This window comes from Poromitra crassiceps (assembly GCF_964638095.1).
Source record: "Poromitra crassiceps genome assembly, chromosome: 9".
Lineage (NCBI taxonomy): Eukaryota > Metazoa > Chordata > Actinopteri > Beryciformes > Melamphaidae > Poromitra > Poromitra crassiceps.
This window is the reverse complement of record NC_139630.1, coordinates 37,746,651-37,767,944: the sequence shown is the minus strand read 5'-3', so window position 1 is coordinate 37,767,944 and position 21,294 is coordinate 37,746,651. Positions and strand designations below refer to the sequence as shown.

The 21,294-nt window shown below is 43.8% G+C and overlaps 1 protein-coding gene across 1 annotated transcript in view; it reads left to right on the top strand.

Annotated features, from left to right (window-relative positions):
* Positions 1–21,294, top strand: part of fam49a (family with sequence similarity 49 member A) — a 48,175-nt gene that overhangs the window by 10,962 nt on the left and 15,919 nt on the right. The window contains exon 2 of the mRNA XM_083643400.1: positions 18,846–18,901. The gene's annotated coding sequence lies outside the window, so the exon portion shown is untranslated. The remainder of the gene's footprint in view (positions 1–18,845; positions 18,902–21,294) is intronic.

The window sequence follows — 21,294 nt, the reverse complement described above, 5'->3', positions numbered from 1 at the left end:
CCCCCTCAGATGTCTGATCTGAATAGAAAAAAAGTCAAAAACGGCAAACGCCCTCCTTGAATGGCGTCACAATGATTCCGACCCTGACTACTAGCCACTGTTAGTTTCCTCCATGGGCGTCGCGCTCCTCTCTCTCTCTCTCTCTCTCTCTCTCTCTCTCTCTCTCTCTCTCTCTCCTCTCTCTCTCTCTCTCTCTCTCTCTCTCTCTCTCTCTCTCTCTCTCTCTCTCTCTCTCTCTCTCTCTCTCTCTCTCTCTCTCTCTCTCTCTCTCTCTCTCTCTCTCTCTCTCTCTCTCCTCTCTCTCTCTCTCTCTCTCTCTCTCTCTCTCTCTCTGGACCAGAGGCCAGATGTGCAGAGAGGGATAGTGGTGAGTTTGTAATGGCAAGTGTCAAGTCAGGCAGCAGGCCCAGCTGGCTTCACTGCAGGGGCTCGACCTGAACACAGAGCTGAGTGCTGCTACTGAGAACACTCACACTGTGACAAACTGACAAACTGAAGTGTGTGTGTGTGTGTGTGAGTGTGAGAGAGAGTGAGAGAGAGCAAGATGAGTACATCGAAACAAGCTTTGAGTCTAATGGGCAGGTCCGTTTGATAGAGAGAGGCTACAAAGAAGTGTGTGTGGGTGCAGACTTGCCTGCCCTGTGTGTGTGTGTGTGTGAGAGAGAGACAAAAGCTTACTACTGCTGAGGTGGTTTTTAGATGGTGCGTTTCTTGAGTTCTAGTCTAGAAGGGTACGCGTGTAGAAGTGTGACCACAGTTGTAGTTGAGGGAGAGAGAGAGAGATGGACGTGAATGATAGAGCAGGACTTGGCTGCCATTGTGGTAGTGGGCAGGTTCCCCCTTTTCCACCCAGCAAACCTCCCTCCCTCCCTCCCCCCACCCAGCCCGTGTCCATATTAGGGCAAAACTCAGCCAACCCTCCCCTCCAGCCCAGCTCAACACGCCCCCTTGTCACATTTTGCTCCAGTAAAGGGAGCCCGGGGGGCGACGCAGCAGCTCCCCTAACCCAATTTGAAGGGCTGTTTTTGCGGCCAGTCAAAAGAGAGCGCTATTAAAATGTATATGAAAAGCCCAGGCTGACAAGACAGAGCTGCTTTTGTTGTGGCGACGGCGTGGTGTTTTTATTTTTCATTGCAGGCCGACTCTTAATGAGTGGGACTCGGGTGGGGCTTTGACAATATGCCACTTTGTGACCGCCGTTATCCAAAATGCTGACACTTTCACAAGTGCATATCTTTAGCACGAGTGGCCCGAGTTTAACCCTGGCAGTGTGGTACCTTGTGTTAGCCATGGAACCACAGGACCAGACCAGCATGTTCAGGGGCCTAAATCAACACCTGCTCTTTGCCTTTCTCAAATTTGGTCCCTGCTGACCACCATACACTCTTACCTGATGATCAATAATCAATCAAACCAAAGGAAAACTATGGCTCTGTTTGCATCAAATAGGCTCCTGATTGGCTGACACAGACAGCAGTAGTGTCTCTAACCTTCTAAATTTGCTGAATTTTATTTGATTTACTGGCATTTAGGAGGTGAGCCAAAAAGTCAATCTTGGACACTGGTTGTGCGTGTTGTTTTGTGTATTTCACATAGCCTAAATAACTGCATTTCTCACTGTGTGTTAGCTAAGGCTGAGTGTTGAGGGGCTTACTTTTGCTGTTGTTGATGTTTTTCTTCTATTCACCTTACATGGAGGTCATAACATCTTATGACCACAAATGATGCCCTCCTCATACACATGTAGGTAAGACCCTTAGCTAAGCCTGCATGCGTGTGCATACTGTTGTTACTGCGGGCCATCTCTGGAAATGTGCCTTTTTTTCCACGGCGAAAAGTCGATGCTAACTTAGCATCAATGCTAGCGGGAGGGAGGACTTACCAGCATTCAGTCATTGCCTGCTTACTGCTGCTTGCTGGTATTGTTAATCACATGTCAGAAAAAGTCTCCAGGTGTGTCGCTAACGTTAGTTTCTTTTGAGAAAGATTGTCTCCACGCCGTGTCTGAAAAGTTGTCTCGACAGATGTAGCCATGAGTTGTGTTGTATGACTGTGAGCGTCCATGCTAACGTTAGTACTTTAAACAGCAGCAGCGTGCATCTTGTCTCTATGAACCTACAGAATGGACGGTTAAAGCATAGACTCTTGCTTACTTTAAAACTTGTATTATCAACATACATATAACGTAACGTTCGCTCTAGTCTAGCTGCTATGATACCCGACTGGTGTCTCACTGTTATTGTTCCCGGGAACAACATGCACTAGTAGGAACTAACAATCCTATTGTTTACATTTCCCGGTGTAACCGGTAATACCGGTCTGGTCACGTGCTTATCATTCGGTGTGAAAATGTTCACACCGTGGCATCACTAGGTAGAAGTGTGAGGGGTGCTTCACTGCTGAAGTCAGTCTGTAGTACATCAGTAGACATATTCACTCTCCTCTGAGACTTTTTAGGTGTAACAATAGGAACTTAGGCTAGAATTCAAGTCTGCTTCAATTGATTTAGGTTCTTGTTTAGTGAATATTTACGGTGTTCAAATACAATGGCGTCATCAAATGTCCCTGTAGGGATGTCAGTTTCAACTTGTTTGCTTTAGTGCTTTTCATTCAAATGGCCAAAGTGGAATAATACTTAGTTTGTGAACAAATCAGATACTGCAGTAGAGTGAAGCCGATGAAGCCTGGAGCTTAAACCATTCTTTCACTGAAATGTATTTTCCCTAATTGACACTATTGAGTATGAGTATTACACACCCACAGAGCCTAGATCCTCCATGCACCGAAGGGCCAATACTGCGGCATAGCACTAGCTCTATTGCAGCGGATTGGGCGTTCTCGCTTACCCCTCCCGCGGGCAACGTTGCAGACAGAGTAGTAAGGCTGATCCGTGAGCGGCTTCTGGGACGCGAGTCGGGGTCTTAATTGGCCTCGGCTGGGTCTACTGGGCGAGGGTGTATGATGTTAGCCTAGGTAAACCCAGCCCCCACGTGACCTGCTCTCTCAGTTCCCAGTCACTAGCTAGTGTATTTGAGAATATAGTATGAGTATTACATTTGGTAATAAGCACTGATCTGAATGATCTCAGCATTAGGTGATTTAATTACATTTGATGTTGTGATTTAGTATCCATCCTCTGCATAAAGTAGTAGTGAGTAGAGCACAGCACTTACATCACTAGATTTATGAGTTCGATACCCTCTGGTACTGTCAGTGTCCTCCATACAAAAAATGTTTGTCCCCCAGACCCAAATATGAGATATTTTTTTTATAGATGCATGTGACTATCTGTATCGTAGGTAGAGAGATAACACTGAAACTGTGATCAAAAACCTTCACTTTTTATATGATCTAATTGTGTTAACTTCTTAGTAGGGGTGGGAATCACCAGATGCCCACGATACGATACTAAAATGATACTTGAGTCACGATACGATAGTATTGCGATATCGCCGATATTGCGATATATTGAATATTGCGATATTTCGATATATTGTCTAACTCCTTTTCCTACCTTTTCCTTGACCTCACCGGAAGTAAAACATGCAGTGTTTTTTTGTTTTGTTTTGTTTTTGCCCCACATGTAGGCTACATTATTAAGCTTCTCTGGACTCAATACACCACTGCAGGCGCGGACTGCAACATCGGGCGCTTCGGGCAGATGCCCGGTGGCCTGACATGGCATGGCCTGCAAAAATAAATAAATAATAATATCGATACTTGGCGTCCAAATATCGATACAATATCGTCAGACAAAGTATCGTGATACTATGGTGTATCGATTTTTCCCCCCACCCCTACTTCTTAGTGGTGTTTTATTTATTGATTGATTTATTGATTTATTTATTTTTGCTGAGGACCCCCTGGAAGGCTGGGACCCCTTCAAGGACCACAGGTGGTCCTCAGACCCCACATTGAGAAGCGCTGCTCTAAGGCACTGGATGAAAATGGTATGAAAGACACGGCAGTTAAACAATTTGTTCGTCCTTGCCAGGCACTTTCCTAGAGACTCCCAAACACAAGTTATTTTGGGTCACTTGGTGTTGATTTTTGGTTCCCTCGGTTTATACAAAGTGTCTCTGAAGGGAAACGGGCAGACTCAAGGCATCGGAGCTGCTGGGTGAGTGTTTTAGAGCTGGTTACACTGTCAACACTGAACACAGAGTGCAGGTAAGGTGACTTTTGGGCACAAAACAGAGGCTACAGTTCCACTTGTTTCAATGCAGCTTATATCATACACTCCTACAAGGACACCCTATAAGTGAAGGGTCTGGATAAATGTGCTCAAATAGCGGATTGTCAAAAGCAGATATTGAAGTGGTCAGGCTCGCATAAACGTTGGAATGAGGAAAAAGTCATGAAGGTTTAAATAAGTAAAGCCGGAGGAGATGCATAACAGCCATTTAAAAAATGTGATTAGATTATAGGTAAGATTGCACTTGGGGAAATTCAGGAAAGGCAATGTGTTTACACTTTACAGTGACGTGACTTCACAAATTATCTTATTAGATTTAAATCACAAAAATCTTGTCAAAACGATTGTAAACTGGCCACAGTCAGTGGCTACACTTTTTGCTAGAATACCTCCACAAGTTGGCTGGTAGGTGAACTTCCAGTCACATTGTTTGGCTGGTGGTAATCTTCCTCCATGTCTGAGATTGACTCTGAGCTCCCTAGTGTTTGAACAGCACCACAGGATTTGATGGTTTGGCTGTACAACAAAGGCCAGTTCTTTATTTGCTCTGGATAATCTGGCTGCACATGAACTGTGACTGTATTAACATGTACAACACAGTGGGCTGGTGTAGGTCGTCTGCTGCCTGATTCAGGATCACAACTGTTCTGTTTCATCATTTTCCAGGTTCCATGTTTTATCGGCTTTAAAGTGCACTTTACAAGTGTAGCAGCACGCTGAACAGCAGCATCAACTCAATGCAGGCAAAATAATGAAAGAAATGGAGAGAACGAGATGCAGAGAGGTGCAATGAGAGAGAGATGGATAAGCATAAGCCTTTGTTCACACAGGATGCCTAAAGTAAGCAGAACTGAAGCTCGAGGCAGGCTTTAGCTGAGCTGACGCTTAACCGTTCACACAAGAAGCCTTCTCTTTTCCTCTCAGCGCCTACTCGGCGCACCTTGAACCCGCCCACAACTCCCATTGACTTCATGCCTGGCAGCTTCAAGCTTCACGCGTCACGCTTGGAAAATAGAACTGAATCCTGAACGATCGCCTGAGCAAGGCGTGAGTGTGGCTTCGGCGTGGCTTCGGCGCGGCTTCAGCGCGGCTTCAGCGAGACACGCGCGCAGCTGGTGTAAACGGCTTCGCCTGTTAACAAGGAAGCCTAAATGAAACTTGTGGGTTCAGCGTAGGTTGAGCGTTGCTAGCAGTAGCAGTATGGAGGAGCTGGGGAGGTTTGTGGGTGGGGTCTCAATATGCAACTACCGTAATTGGATGAGAATGCCACAGTGTGAATCACAGACGTTGTAGTCTATCTGTTACTAGAATGTACCATTTTATTATCTTGGACAGAATCTAGGCTATGTAGTGTCAGTGTTTTTATAGCCTGCCCTCTATATAAAAATAAGTTATGATACTGTATGATCAATCGATTCCACAAGGACTCATTTACAATCTAATGATGATTGATTTGGCCTTTGAAGAAGGAAGTCTACAAAGAACACTACAGTATCATGGTAAAATGACAGTTATTCGGTCGCTCATTTATGAGCATGTGCAAGAGTTGAGCACCCCCCACCCCCGGAGCTATTATATAGGTGTGAGATGATGATGTGAGATTATAATGAATGAGCTTTACTATATAAAAGTTGATCTAAAAGTGCTTCACCAGAAGACATAAAAACAAGTCATGTGAAATACATAATGAAGAGGTCAAATAAGAAGCAATAGCAAAAGATATAGAAGAGGATAAAGATGATGTAGAGAAAGAGAAGAGGATAAACACTATTTAGCTTATAAGGAATCAGAGACAAGAAAATATAAATAACACATTAAAACTGAACAGGATCAAGAACAATGATATGAAAGCAAGTCTATAAAAGTGTGTTTTAAGAAGAAGATTTCAAATATGATACTGACTTAGCAAGCCTAACTACTGAAGTGCTTTCATTGTAAAAGTGCCTGAGAAATCTGTGTGCCGAGATACAACACAGGAAATTAATGTTTCTACCGTCTGAAGACACTCTGATTGACCTTTTTCACATCTGCCATTTTGTGTCTCAATGACAGGAAGTAACACAGGTGCAACCAAAACATTAACAAGGGCCCCGGGACTGGGACACCTAAATGGATTGGAAGTTGGAAACCCTCATTAATGTTTTGCTTGCACCTGTGTTACTTCCTGCCGTGCCTTTTAGACACAAAATGGCATATGTGGGGGGAAAAAGGCGAATAGTCACCTGTGTGACTGTGAGAGGAAGCAAACTCAAACCAGATCCCACACAGTTCACGTCAGGTTCAGCTGGCTTGGAGTTTTCAGTGCAGAGAGAAAATGCAGCAGCATTTCCTGCTAATATGTTATATTAAAGTGCTGTATAAAAAGAATTGTCATGTTTCTTACCCTAGACAATTTGTCTAATCTTCCAAATTATTTAAGATTATCTTTATTTGTTCTTGCTAGATATTGTGATGATTAGGCCTAGTCTTGATTTGAGGAATAAGTAATTCGGCACTGTTGTCATTTCATAGCAACATCTTGACTATTTTTGACTACTGCGGGTGTTCTAGTCAACATGAAGTTTTTAGTGCAGATAAATTATATACGTTGCAATATTCTAAGAATATTATATGTGGAAACTAAAATTAGCGTATTAGACAGTTATACACGTTGAGCTGAGCGGTGAGAAAAGGAACTCAAAACTGTTCCCACGTTTCAGGTCCAGTTCAGCAGGCTTGAGGTCTTCAGACTCAGCAGATGCATTGTTCAACATGGTCGCTGAATGAAAGCTTTGCCTACAGAAGTCTGAATATTGACCATTTCTTGACCGTTTTGTTGTCCTTTTGAAGGCTGTGTGCAATAATGTTACGGCAATATTGAACCCTGAGCCAATCTGTGCTTATTGTGCTCTGCACATACGGTACATTACATTGCACAAATATATTGTTATACTCCGGTGTGTGTGTGTGTGTGTGTGTGTGTGTGTGTGTGTGTGTGTGTGTGTGTGTGTGTGTGTGGGAGGATGTAAGCGAGGGTGTGTCTGGCACGGGGGTTTGATGGTGTGATGAGAGAGGAAGTTAGGTGACTTGTTAGAAGCGGTGTTATGTATTTTTTTCACACCATGTGGCATGTTTATGTGTTTTGTGCTGCTCTCTGTAACCACAAGAATGTCCCTGAGTGGAATAATAAGTGCACCTTGACGTTAACGTTGACTGTCACATGTGCTGCACAGTCATAACTGGTTCTTCTCCCAGTCTCGAATGTAGGACAAGCAAATGACATCAGTTCGCCTGATGGGGTGATATACAGTATATATTTTTGGCGGTTGGCTTTGTTTGTAGATTTCTTTGTTTACAGTCATGCCTAATGGGGTCAGTGAGGCGTGGTAGGGATTCATATCACTTTTATCTATACTATAATTCCATAACTGTCTGTCTGTATGTCTGTACTGTAGCTGAACCTGACCTGAGTGCAGTGCCGATTTCCGTGCAATTTTGCATAGTGCCAACACACAAAAAAACGAACCGTTCCTCCGCTCGACTTCAAACTTGGAGGGTGCGGTGCCGGGAACCCCAGAAAGTGCAGTGTCAGATTTTATGCGATCAATCAGAACACGGCTTTCACATATCACCAGTACTGTTCGTCTGATCGTCTTTGAATTCGGGAACAGGCACTGCACTAGTAGTACCCCTAAACTCAGCTTAGCCAGTCAGAACGTATTTGTTCTGAAACATTTATATTGGTGCACCCAATACCACATTTTCAGAACCGATACGATTCCCTAATCCCTAGTGTGTTTTTAAGTAGATCAGCCAATACGAGTACCGTAAATTCCGGACTATAAGCCGCACCTTTTTTCCCGTTTTTTGGGCTTTTTTGGCCCCTGCGGCTTATATAACGGTGCGGCTTATCTATGGATTTAAAAAAAAAAAAAAAAAAATCTTTTTTAGCACTCTTTCTAACTATAAATCCACTTCTGTTTTAATTTCCTCTCTTGCCCTCTTTTCACCACACTGTATGACACTGTATGACACTGTATGACACTGTATGACACTGTGTGCACTGTAAATAACAACACAGGTGGTGTTGTGTTATGTTGTTTTGTTGAAATGTTAATAAATGGGAGCATTACATATGGTAATTAAACATTAAAACACAAAAAAAAAAAAAAAAAAAAAAAAAAAAAAAACCATTAAAACACCCGCGGCTTATAGTCCGGTGCGGCTTATATAAGAAAAAAATAGTCAACTTTGCAGGTGCGGCTTATACACCGGTGCGCCTTATAGTCCGGAATTTACGGTAGTATAGATCCATTTTGGTCAATTTAGTCGTTCATGATGCCTTGTCGTGTTTGCCAATTATAATGATAAGAAAAAATGCATCAATTGCATTTATTTATTCATTTGAGCAAAGATGTACCAATCATTGTTTAGCAGTGTTCAATCAAATAAAAAACAATGATAAATGGGGGGGGGGGGTGAAATATTAGGCTCTTTAATATTTATATAGTGCTAAAAACTTTTACTGTTCATGTTACAGTACATCTGCCATATTGCAGTGCAGCAAAGTCAAGGCTGCGGAGACGAACACATGGCGGTCAAAAAGTTCCAGTCATTCCGCTCATTTCATTTCATTTGATTTTCCATAAGTTCATAAATTTCATGAATTAAATTAGATGAACATGACCAGGAACAGGGTTAGAACATGAAATAAAATGGGTGGGGGGAAATAATTCCTCACACTGTAATGCTACTTGTTTTCATCAAAACACTGACACAAATGAGTCTGAATGGTTAGTGATGTTCCCATCCCCCTTCTCCCCCCTGCCCCCACCCCCCACCCCACCCCCATGGCTCACTGGACTGTTATGAATCCATCCCATCGGCTGTTGCCGTGCAGAGTAGAGGAGGCAAAGATGCCCCCAGAGTTGTGAGACACACACACACACACACACACACACACACACACACACACACACACACACGCATTTACTCATGGGGTGGGGGGATTGCAGTCTTCCAGCCCATTGAACCTCCATTGAGGGCTAACCTCTTGTTGAACCCTTAAAAGGGCGTCTGCTGAAGCCAGGTCAGACTCGTACTGAGCCAGATGTCTCTTACTTCCCCTCCTTCCATCCTCACTCCCTGCCTGCCTCCATCCTTTGCTTTTCACACCACAGTTAGATGCATATGGTTGGGCTACATACATACAGTACATTGAAGTGTGTACAACACACACACACACACACACACACACACACGAGCCAAAGGTGGTGTCACGTGGGACTTGTGCAGTGTGTCTCCCCACCATCTCCCCTTGCGTGACCTGGAGCCATGTTGGACCTATGCATTTTCCAGCGGGGGAGATGATGCTCATTCAACTGAATAATTGATTTGCAGGTTAGATCCTGGATGTCTGTGACAGTTGTCACGCTATCCACGGTCTGTGCGAGGGCCTCCTGCAGCTTCTATGGAGGATGTCGTGCAGCAGCAACAGCTAATTTGGACTGTGAGTTGGACATAGAGCACATACTTACACAGCAAATGTAGGCATTAACATGTTTTAAAATAACACAGATATGTGTTGTTGTCCACACAGAGATGTTGAAAAGATTCCCCTAGTATGAATTTGATATCATCCAGCTTGATTAGTGAGCTGTGTGGTGTCTTGTGCCACGTATGTAATGCCACCTTTTTTGGTGGACTCCTTTATCCAAGCGCCATACAGTGAACGCATGTATTTTAGGCATTGCACCACCAGCACCACCATGGCCCCAGTGGGATTTGAACTGGTAACCTTGGCAGTGATGGTGTCACGCTGTACCCAGTGAACTATGCAGGACCTTATGTTCTCCTCTAACCCCACACAGGCACACACCAAAGGATGCATATCATAGCCCAGGCTCAATTTACATTGGGACTAATTCCGATTGGGGATCTGAAGAACAACAGGTCTTGATCCAAAATGGGTCATGGCCTGTTTCTGTCGTGTCCCCTCAGGACATGAATATGCTTTGATTGAGTGCGAGGGACAGATTGAACTTCTACAATACGGGTCCTGGACTGTACCATTTGAAGAACCCTTGTTGTGTCTTACAGTATGGCTGCCTTTTCAAGAGAGCATTGTTTTTCCAGTTGAGTGCGACGGCCTTGCCTCTTTTGCTCGCTGGTAGCTGTCTGAGTGCAGTGGGACCGACCTTGTTAGGATAAAGTCACTTCTTCCACTCTGTTGTTGGTCGTTCTGACTGTGTTTGTATCTTCTTCGTATCTCCTCATCATCACTGCATGATGTGACAGTAGAGAGGATGCACCTTCAGCAAGTTTTTCCTGTTTCTCATTGCTTAGCAGATTTCCATAGTAAAAATAGGCTGGAAAAACCTGCTAAAGTTGCACTCTCTATATTTTGCCATACAGTAGCGATGGGAAGGTGATCATTTATTACACTCCTTATGGACTTAACTTCATCCATACTTTGCTTCCTTACTGAGTATCTCTCTGGATGGAGAGTCCACCCTCAACCCCTAGAATCGAGTAAGCTATATAAAGTCTTTCTTTGTCAGCAAGAAAGCCACAATTCAAACAGCTGTGTTGAGCAAATGTTTTATATGCGCTCGCTCACTCGTAAAATGAATACTTGAATAGAGTCATTATTAATGGACAACTGCGGACCATGTAAACACACTCGCCAGATAAGAGCGGCTCCTGGATGTTCACTGTTCCGGTTCATTTGACAGAGTGAACTCTGGGATCTGCAGTCTTTTGTCTTCTTGTGTAAACCTCAGCTACAGACCATTGGGCTGAGACCATAGCCTGTATAAATATATGGACTTAGCCACTCTGTGATGTCACTCATTGCTTTGTGGACTCCTGTTTTGAAGCCTGTAGTTTGTACGCTGCCATCTTGGTTATATGTATGTATGTATGTATGTATGTATGTATGTATGTACTGTATGTATGTATGTATATATATATATACAGTATGAATAATGAATGAATGAATAATTATTTTATTTGCGTGTCATGCCACATTGTGGCCCATCCCACATGGGATTATATGACACAGTTACACAAAATATATACATTTTCTTTTTCTTATTTTATCTATACATTTCATTCCTCCTCATCAACCAAGCCATTTCTAAGAAAGTGGCAAATGCAAAAGTTTCATATTGGAAGAGCCGTATGGATTTTTCAGAGTCTTCCAACCACACAAATTCATTTTCTTTGTCTACCTTATTAAAAAAAACTCTGCCTGATAGTATTATAGAAGGGACAATAGAATACAAAGTCTGTTTCGTTTTCAACTTCCTTAAGTTCAGTATATACTGTGTGTATATATATATATATGTGTGTGTATATATATTAGGGATGGGCATCGAATTTCGAATTTTCGAATAATCGTTGTTATTATCAAGGTCGACTTTTATTATTGAAATTCGAAATTCGAAAAAAAAAAAAAAAAAAAAAATTTTTTTTTTTTTTTTTTTGAGTGAAATGTTGCATTGTCTCCCCTGATTCTAAGTATAGTCAAATCGCTTGGTTTGAGCAAGTAAAACAATTTTTATAAGCATTTTAAGCAAGGTTTATGGAAAAATTAATGGCAGATGAAATCCCATGAAGAGGGAGAGGGGGTGACTTTGGCACCCCTTTGGCACTCAGACCTGAGCCTACTAAATATTTAATGAACCACTCATGATTGTCAAAACTGTTTTTTATTTTCGAAAATGTCAATGTCATGTAACATGTTCTTTACTTCAGTGGTGCAATGCTTGTTTGAGCTAAAAATCCACAGCAGAAGCTTTTTATATTAATTAATAAAGCCGTAGACTTAGAATCAGGGGAGACAATGCAACATTTCACTCACAATTTTTTTTTTTTTTTTTTTTTTTTTTTTTTTACATTTATTTATTTATTTTCGAAATTCGAATTAAATTCGAATTTGGCCAGCGAATTTCGAATAGTGTTTTTGCTAGAAATGCCCATCCCTAATATATATATATATATATACCAGTATATATATATTTGGAACCAGCCTCAAGTGGCCATTCGAGGAACTGCCATTTTTGGCACTTCCGCATTGGCTTCATCTATCCAACCCAGAGGTTTGGCGCTTGGCTGAGACAGTGTCACAGTGGAGTTGTGAGATGTGTTTGTATGTCATACACATGAATGCACCCCACACAGACCTACTGTACATAGTTCAGCTTGTCAGTCACAACAGTGGAAGACTTTGTTCTCTTCTTACTCATGAGTCACATTTGAATTCCTCAGACAACATGAAGTGAAAGTGTTTCACTTTCAGCGCTGTGCACTGTTCACTCCCACTTTCCTCTCTTCACTCACACGGTATTCCCTTTAGCAATATGGAGGCACACAGGCACACATAACCACACACTCCTCCTTCCTGTAGGATCTTCTGGTTTTGTTTGGATGCGCAACTCCCCTTCTTTTCTTTTTTCTTTTTTCAATCTTTTATTTTCAGTTTTTATAGAATAATACGCAAACGAGAAATACAAACTCAGGCACAGAAATGAAAAGAAAAACAAAACAAACGAACAAAAATGCATACATCACATTACAACATGGTGCTACCACCAGCCGGATAAGGTGCTTGTGTTTGTAAAATATATTGTGCATGGAGTCCATGAGATACCAGACGGGCGAGCCATCCATCACCTCTAACCTCAGTCACTCACTTGTCATTCTTAACCTCATCAAAGTACATGTAGGCCAAAAATGGCTCCCAGATAGTTGAGAACCTTTTAACTCATTCACCGCCAAAGACTGAATTGACTGAATATCAGCAATGGCCTTCCCCGCCAAGGACGTGTTTGACGTGTTTTTGTTTTTATTGGTGCAGCGCCTGCAGCAAACACTTGCCCAGCCTGTGACACAGACACAGGTCCCTGCCTTCAAAGGGTAGCCGACAGCACGCGATCAAACACATACCGCAGCTGTTGTTTTGAAATTGAGCAAGAGGAAAAGCAGAGAACGGGTAACGCTTCCTTGTGCAGACAGGAGAAACGCCATTGAAACGCCCTCGGCGCGCTGCACGAGCTGGAGTCGCCTTCCTCTGTGCCAGCCAGGAGAAAACGGGAGAAAGTAATCAAGAGATGTGTTTGATCATTGGAGGAATGAGGAAATGATCGATCAGTTTGCGAGGGCGGTGAGGACGTGTTGAATAGCCGAGGGGAAAACGGGAACGATCAAATAGCAGAGTTGATATGACAGGGAGACATGGACGAGGACGGGTGTACCAGAACAAATCAAAAATAAACACAGGAACAGCTAGGCAGCAGCGGGCAGAAGGCACTCACAGCAGCCCGCTGTCCTTCTCAAGAGCTCTTCAGTTGGTTCATGAAATCGCTGGGCTGCGTGCCCTCCAGTGTTGCTCCTGGCCAATCCCAGCGCCACAGGGCGTGGTTATTGCTTATCCTATGTTGGGTTAGAAATCTAAAAGGGGGATCGTGTGTGTGTGTGTGTGTGTGTGTGTGTGTGTCTGTCTGTCTGTCTGTCTGTCTGTGTGTCTGTCTGTCTGTCTGTCTGCACACTCACACCGAGTAAACTGTATTGTTGAATGTAAAAAAAAAAGCACTTCATGTGTATATATATATATATATATATTTTTTTTTTTTTTTGTCATTTGTGTCCTAACGAATAATATTTACATGTCTGATGTCAATACAGTTCAAAATAAAATAATTGAGAGTGAGTTATGCCTGAGATTGTGCCCTTTTACAAAAATGCTTTTTTCTCCCTTTTCTCTTCCCAGACAGGCTTTTTTGGTGAACATGGGGTGTATAAAAAGGGTTATAAGTAGAGTACAGAACATGCTAAAAGCTAACTTTCTTTTTGGGGGTGAAAGTAGAGACTTAGATCTTCATTTCGAGGTATTGGACATCACTGTAGTCCTAGTACAGAATTTACTGTGGGTCTTGAAAGATGACCAAACATTATGGAAATACTTGGCCTGTGCCAAAAATGCCAGTCAGATATTGGCAGTGAATGAGTTAAGCAAGTTGGCTCTCAGGGACCTGAGTCTCTACATCTGTATAACAGAGATCATGTCCATCAGCCACACCTGAAAAGAAGGTGAAGAGGAGGACTTCCATTCCTTCAGAATGAGTTTTTTTGACGACAGTTGTAACTCTAGCGGAGATCTCTCTGTCTCTGTCTCTCTCTCTCTCTCATCCTTGCAAGCCGTCATTTTTAGTCTCTACCCAGTAAGTTTGGCAGCCTCCCTGTCAGGCATTCAACCAATAGTGACCGCAGCTCTCATCACACCCCCTCCCCTTTTCTTAACAGTCAGTTTCGATTAACAAAGTGTGTGTGTATGTGCGCGCGTGTGTGCGTGTGTGTGTGTTTGCGTGCGTGTGTGTGTCCGCTGGGGTTCCACTCTGTCATACATACTGTGCTTCCCCTGTTGTAACGGACACCCCGGCTGTCACCATGGAAACGTGATGTGAGTGTTTCTCACGTGTGTGTGTGTGTGTGTGTGTGTGTGTGTGTGTGTGTGTGTGTGTGTGTGTGTGTGTGTGTGTGCGTGCAGAGAAAAATGCCCCAGGTTGTCGGTAGCTTCCTGTCTATAATTGATGAGCACACTGAGCTGACTTTGGAGTCAAAGGGTCAGATGAACAGACATCATGCTGCCAGCCAGCTTTTGTTTTATTTGTCATGATCTTGTTTGTGTTGCATTGGTAGTCTAGAGGTTAGAGGAGCAGGATTGTGACTGAAAGGTAGGCGTGGCATTATGAATTCCAGAGTCCACAAACGATTCGATTTTAACAATAAAAAATCTGTTTTCCATAATAAAAACGACTATTTGAATATTCAAAAATCATTGATTGAAAAAACAAGATGTCATGCACAAGCTTTTTGTCTGTTCTATATGGAATGCATCCTTGTCTTGTAACTCGTCTTTTAGTTCTTTTTTCCCATTATCACGCTGGTACCTTGAGCCTTTTTTAGTTCATCAACAATAAAACACACGTGCACGCACACGCACACACACACACACACACACACACACACACACACACACACACACACACACACACACACACACACACACCTGCCAACATTAGGCTGTGAATGATGAGAGTGCTGCATCTGATCAATATCTCACATTGATTTTCTGAGTCACTCACCTCAAATTTCCAAAATCCAAATACCAACCCCGGGTCTTTATCAGTTGGCCAGCCCTGCAGCCTATCACACAAATACTACAAAACCAGTGTTTCACTATTATCTTAACTAAACTATCTTAGTTTAGTTAAAATTGGCTAAGTGGGCGGTGTCTGTCTGAGCGGTGTCAGACACGATTTGTGAAGGAAGTGATGTCACTCAACTGGAAGTGATGCCATCAGTGATGTCACTTGAGCAATTGTGATGTCATCAGTGATGTAATAAATCCTTCCTGGCTGACGCTATGTAAGTGGTGGGAGTCAGGAACACCAGGCGAGGTGGCCGGAGGGAGGAACATTGAGGAGGGGGCGGACACCCAAGTCTGGAATTTGTGTAATATTCTGTGCCGCAAGGTATGGCCGCAAGGCATCCACTGTGCCGGAAAACGTTTAGAAGAAGGTGATAGAAGGGAGAAGAGGACAAGGGTGAGTTAAGAGGAACAGGTGGTTTCTCCAGTCTCCATAGTGGCTAGATGGACCATTGTGTCATGGAAATGTCACAGATCCCTGCAACAGACAGCATGCAATATCTCCAGCCATGTTTCATATCATGCAGGAAACTGAACCCCACCTGCTCACTCACTGTAAGTTCTTGGATGAGAACATTCCCTACATGGCCTTATACAACAATGCAAACATTTGTTTTATAATTTATGTTTTCTTTTAGGTGGGGAGAAAAACTCAAGGGACCGCCAAAAAATAAAATAAAAACACCAGAGGTAAAAGGCACACACTTACTCACTTTGGAATACTTTTCACAATAGATTATCTCTATATTGGAGAGATTGAATGATAAATATTTTATTTTCCAAAGTGGGTGTGCTGTGTAGCATTTTGAAAAATAAGTCTTCCACTGCTCAAATGTTAGCCTGGGGAACCTGCCGCTAGCTACCAGCTAGCTCATTTTCATTTGCTGTGGCAGCTGCAACTCGCATTTGCAAATGCAATGCAGTGCAATGTGAATTGGCTTTGCCACTCAAATGCGTCATCAGTGCACTTAATAGATTATTTAGAGTAAATTTGCCCTGGTCACAGTGATGTTTAATAAACCACCCTATTAATATGATGTGTTGTTGCTGCAGGCTCACTGGAACATTCCACTCTGGATTGGTGTCTCCTGAAAAACATGTTTATGGACTCTGTAGCATCTCTCTCTCTCTCTCTCTCTCTCTCTACCACCTGCTTGGGTGATTGACAGATTTACTGACTGTCTGACCGGCTGGCGAGCTTACTGAATGGCTGTTTGGCTGACTTACTGGCAGATTTGATGGCTGGTTAACTGGCTGAATGATTAACAGGCTGGCTGATTAACTGAATGTCTCTGTCTGGCTAGGTAATGGCTATGGTTCTTTCTATATCTATATGACTGCCGATTTAATTCATTCAGCGCAATATCTTTGTTTAGCAGGCTGGCTAACAGAGAAAATCCTTGGTGTGTGTCTCACCAAGAGAGGAAGTAGAGGAGTGAAATGGAGAGAGGGAGGAAGTAGAACACGTCAGGAAGGAATAAGCAAATAAATTAGTTAGAAAGTAGGGAAGTAGAAAGAGAGATGGGGCAAGTTGGATGTTTGGCAAGTGAAACGTGTGTAACGAAGTGTCGGTTATCATCAGCACTCAGTCTGTGCTGCCCACATGGCATTTTGGCAAATGTGTGTGTGTTTGCCTGCAGACGTGTGTGTGTGTGTGTGTGGGGTCCAGAAGGGACAAAGTGTGTGTGTGTGTGTGTGTGTGTGTGTGTGTGTGTGTGTGTGTGTGTGTGTGCGTGCATGCGCGTGCGTGCGTGCGTGCGTGTATGTCCAAAACTAGCGTGATGTGGAGGTGATCAGTCCACCCATGTGTCGGACCACAGGGAGCCGCCCGCCACACACACACACACCACCATGTCCTTATAAGGACAGTCTCTTTTATCTTGTGTCCCTGTGGGCCTCTATCCATCCATCCATCCATCCATCCATCCTCAGCATCCGTCCTCTTGTCCCTCACTCTGTTGCCATGCAGGGTGCCCAGAGGAGAGGTGGGCTAAGGGAGGAGGGGTGAGGAGGACTATTTGCTGTGACAGATGGGAGCCAAGGAAGAAGTATAGTCAAGTGTGTGTGTGTGTGTGTGTGTGTGTGTGCGCAAGCGCAGCAAGCTGTCATTAACATCAATTATTGATTTATTAACTGATTGGTGTGTATAAAAGAAAACGTTAAAGAATGGGTGCTTCTGCATGTGTGTGTATACTGTGTACAGTAAACACTTGCAGTGTGTGTGGTAGAAGTAGAGAGTACCTTGTCTGCATGTATCTGCTCTGTAAAGGTGCGTGTGTACGACAGGACTATCCACTGCATCATTTCCCATTGGTACATCTATTGATTTTCAATGCACAATGTTTCTGGGAGTTAATCATGGTCAAACCCCAATATTGATCTCCTACTCTGGGGATGGCTAGTCACCACACTTCACCACTCACTTTTATCCAACATTGTAAAAATCATTCTGTTTGATTTCAAATTGAATGATCCACCGTTTGTGGGGGAATATAAGTGACTACTGATATCACAAAATCAAAACGGATTAAATTAGCAAAATAAAGGAAGGAATCGAAGGATATTGTCCAACTTCATTTGTTGGCTGACAAAATGGTCTTACTCTTACAGGACTTCTATATTTAAAAGATATTAATTAAATGATGACAGTGACACCCATGTAATATTTTCAAATGGGATGTGATGCCTCTTTGTACTGAGAAACCTATCAATATTGAGCCCCAGGGCTAGCTGCTGTTTGGGGTCGACTGCTCCCTGCTACTCTAACTGTCCGTCTAACGAGGTGCGTTTCAGCTGTCAAATGAACATGTTCTCCCAAAGTGAAATATTGCTGGAAGTTGGTATTAATAATACAGCCATGTCACTTTGGATGTGTCCTCCCTTCATTTGTGACAGAACGTGACAGTACCATGCGTTTTTCATCTTCTCCTCCTCCTCGCCCTGGAGGACATCAGAGAGCATCCTATTGACCAGCTAGCAGCCATGTGTCACAGGACATTTAATAGTCCAGTGAACATGCAACAGACAGAGGTTCACTCAGCTGCGTTTAGAATAGAACACACACACACACACACACACACACACACACACACACACACACACACACACACACACACACCCGGGTGTAGCTTTCACTGCTCAATTATTCATTGCTGCGTCTTCTTCTTTCTGTGCGTCGGGATGGGAGGGGGGGGTGTTGTATGTGTTTTCTACGTGCTCGTGTGTGTCAAGAGAAAAGGAGAAGTTGGCTAATGTGGAAAGTTGATACTGTACCTGTCTGACATGTGTTAGATGGAGGCAACCTACCCCCCCCCCCCCCCCCACACACACACACACACACACACATTTGTAACACATGCCTGTGTGGTCGTTATTCTTTCCGATGTCCTTTTGAACTTCACCCAATGTGATTTTAACAAAGTCTTTCTCTCTCTGCCTCTCTCGTTTGTGCACTTTCAGAAACAAAGACTAAGCGGATGATATAGACGGAAACCCAGGGTCCTCCACCAGAGAAGGTACATGATGTACACACACACACACACACACACACACACACACACACACACACACACACACACACACACACACACACACACACACACACACACACACACACACACACACACACACACACACACACACACAAACACACACACACACAAACACAAACACACACACACACACACACACACAGTACACACACTGATTGGAGCTGGTTTAGTGATGCCTGAGTGAGAGCACACTCCACGCTGCCACTGAGGCACATCAGCCCGGCAACAGTGCTGCGGTGTGGATGATTACAGTGGGATTAGCCTGTGCTTGTTGTGTTAAGCCCAATACTTTCTCCCCCGGAGGCTGCAGAGCTGTACTGCATGTCCTCAGGCTGTTACAGAGGAATACCATACCACTCAGGTTAGCAATTCATATCTGGTGTTCCTGGTAGGTGGGGAGTACTGTCCCAAACTTTTCCATGTCAAGGACCCCAAACAGAAGCGCATTATTCCGCGGAAGAGTTTTCCCTAAGGAAATCCATCTTAGCCTAGAATATTAGCCTAATGATTTATTAATATTGAATCTATCACATGTCCAAATTGCACCAAATGCGACACTACACGCCCTTGTGTCCCCAGCAATGCACCCAAAAAGGGGGAAGTAGATCGGACGAACGGTTCTCGAGATATGTAAACGACAAACAACATACAGACAGAGATTCCTCGCTTTACAGTATGATTGTTCACTCCAGTAAGTGCGTGTCGCTGCCCGATCGGTACTGCACATGTGCAACTCTCAACAGAGACGGGAAGGAAGCAAGATGGCTCACTCCGTAGCCACTTCCATCGTCGGCCCCGGAAAAAAACAATGTTTAATTCAGCTCCACGGCATGAAAAACACACGCGATGACGTTACCAACGAATAATCGACAATTAAATTCGTTGGCAACTAATTTGGTCATCGATTTCCATCTACATACGTACGTCGATTATTCGTCGTACCCCTAAGCAAAGACCATAGAATAAAGCAGCTTCCCATTCAGCCTCTCAGGAACACCTGTAGATTTCACACCATAGTTCCGCCTTTGCAAGAAAAATGTCCGCGCTCACAAATATTGATTGTACTGCGATTTCAGTTGAAGCAATAAAGGGAACCGGGTCTTCTCGGGCCTGATTCAGATCATCCTGTACTGTGGCGTTTGCTCCCAGTCCGCAGCATAGCTGCTCTGTGGTTGACAGTCAGTACACACACACCACGACGCTTTGATGTCAGATGTCAAACTCGGCATCTGATAACCTTTTACCACTAACTCATGGGCAGATGTTTCCACTTAGCATATGAAAGACTAATGTGTAAATCATTATTACCACAAATGGGAATCTGAGCTAAACATGTCGTGTGTGCGCTCAGCGCTGCCTTTGGATCAAAGCGGACACCAAATACGTTACGTTATCTAATCCCGGTTATGGGGTGTTGTTTGACAACATTATGTCGTGACAGGGAAACTATGATAAACTGTTTGGGACTGTCTGCTGTTATGCAGGCATGCCAAATGACACCCACCACCACCACCAGACAAGAGAGGATGAGCTTGGTCTGTTTGCTCAGAGCGTGCTTTGCTTTCTCATCCCAACAGAGGTTGTTTCAAACTCCCACAGAGCAGGAAGAGCCCGTTAGCATTCTGCTCATTTGGCTCTTCTTTAATTGCACAGAGGCTGCTTTAATTACAAAGCAGACAGAGGCTTGTGAATCAAGCTATGTTGTTTCCCAAATGCATGTTTTGAGACAACAGGGACGTTTTCAACTGAGGTTGAAAGAGGACCGTGGGGGGGGGGGGCCGCCACGCTGGGTGAGTCTCTGTCGGTCTCTGTCACTGAGGACGACTCATCAATCATCTTCTGACAAGTGGACTGACGGGGGTAAAGCCCTCGTTCACACCATACATACGCCGAAGCCATGCCGAAGCGCCGCAGCGCTATGGCACTTTCATTCCGGCGTCCTTGTTAACAGGTGAGACCGTTCACACCAGCCGCACGCCGAAGCCACGCTGCGGCGATAGTTTCAGCTTCTGTTGTATCGTTCAAGCGTGCTGCACCCGAGCTGCCAGGCATGAAGTCAATGCAAGTTGTGAGCGGGGGGGTGGGCGAGCCGAGCGAGGCACTGAGGAGAAGAGAGTGCTTCTGGTGTGACCGGTTTAGCGTGGCACTCAGCTTCTGTTAAGCGCTGCTTCTGAATAGCGCCTGGTGTGAACCCAGGGTAATACGATGTTCTGCAGCCACACAGGTAGAGAGAGACTGAGGTTGGCTTCCGCAGCATTTGGACATCTGGGTTTTAGTTTCAAAGCATCGTCCTTCATCATTTTATGTTGCTGAATGTTTTTGTGTGATTTAAGAGCAGGCCTCAATGTGGTTTCACA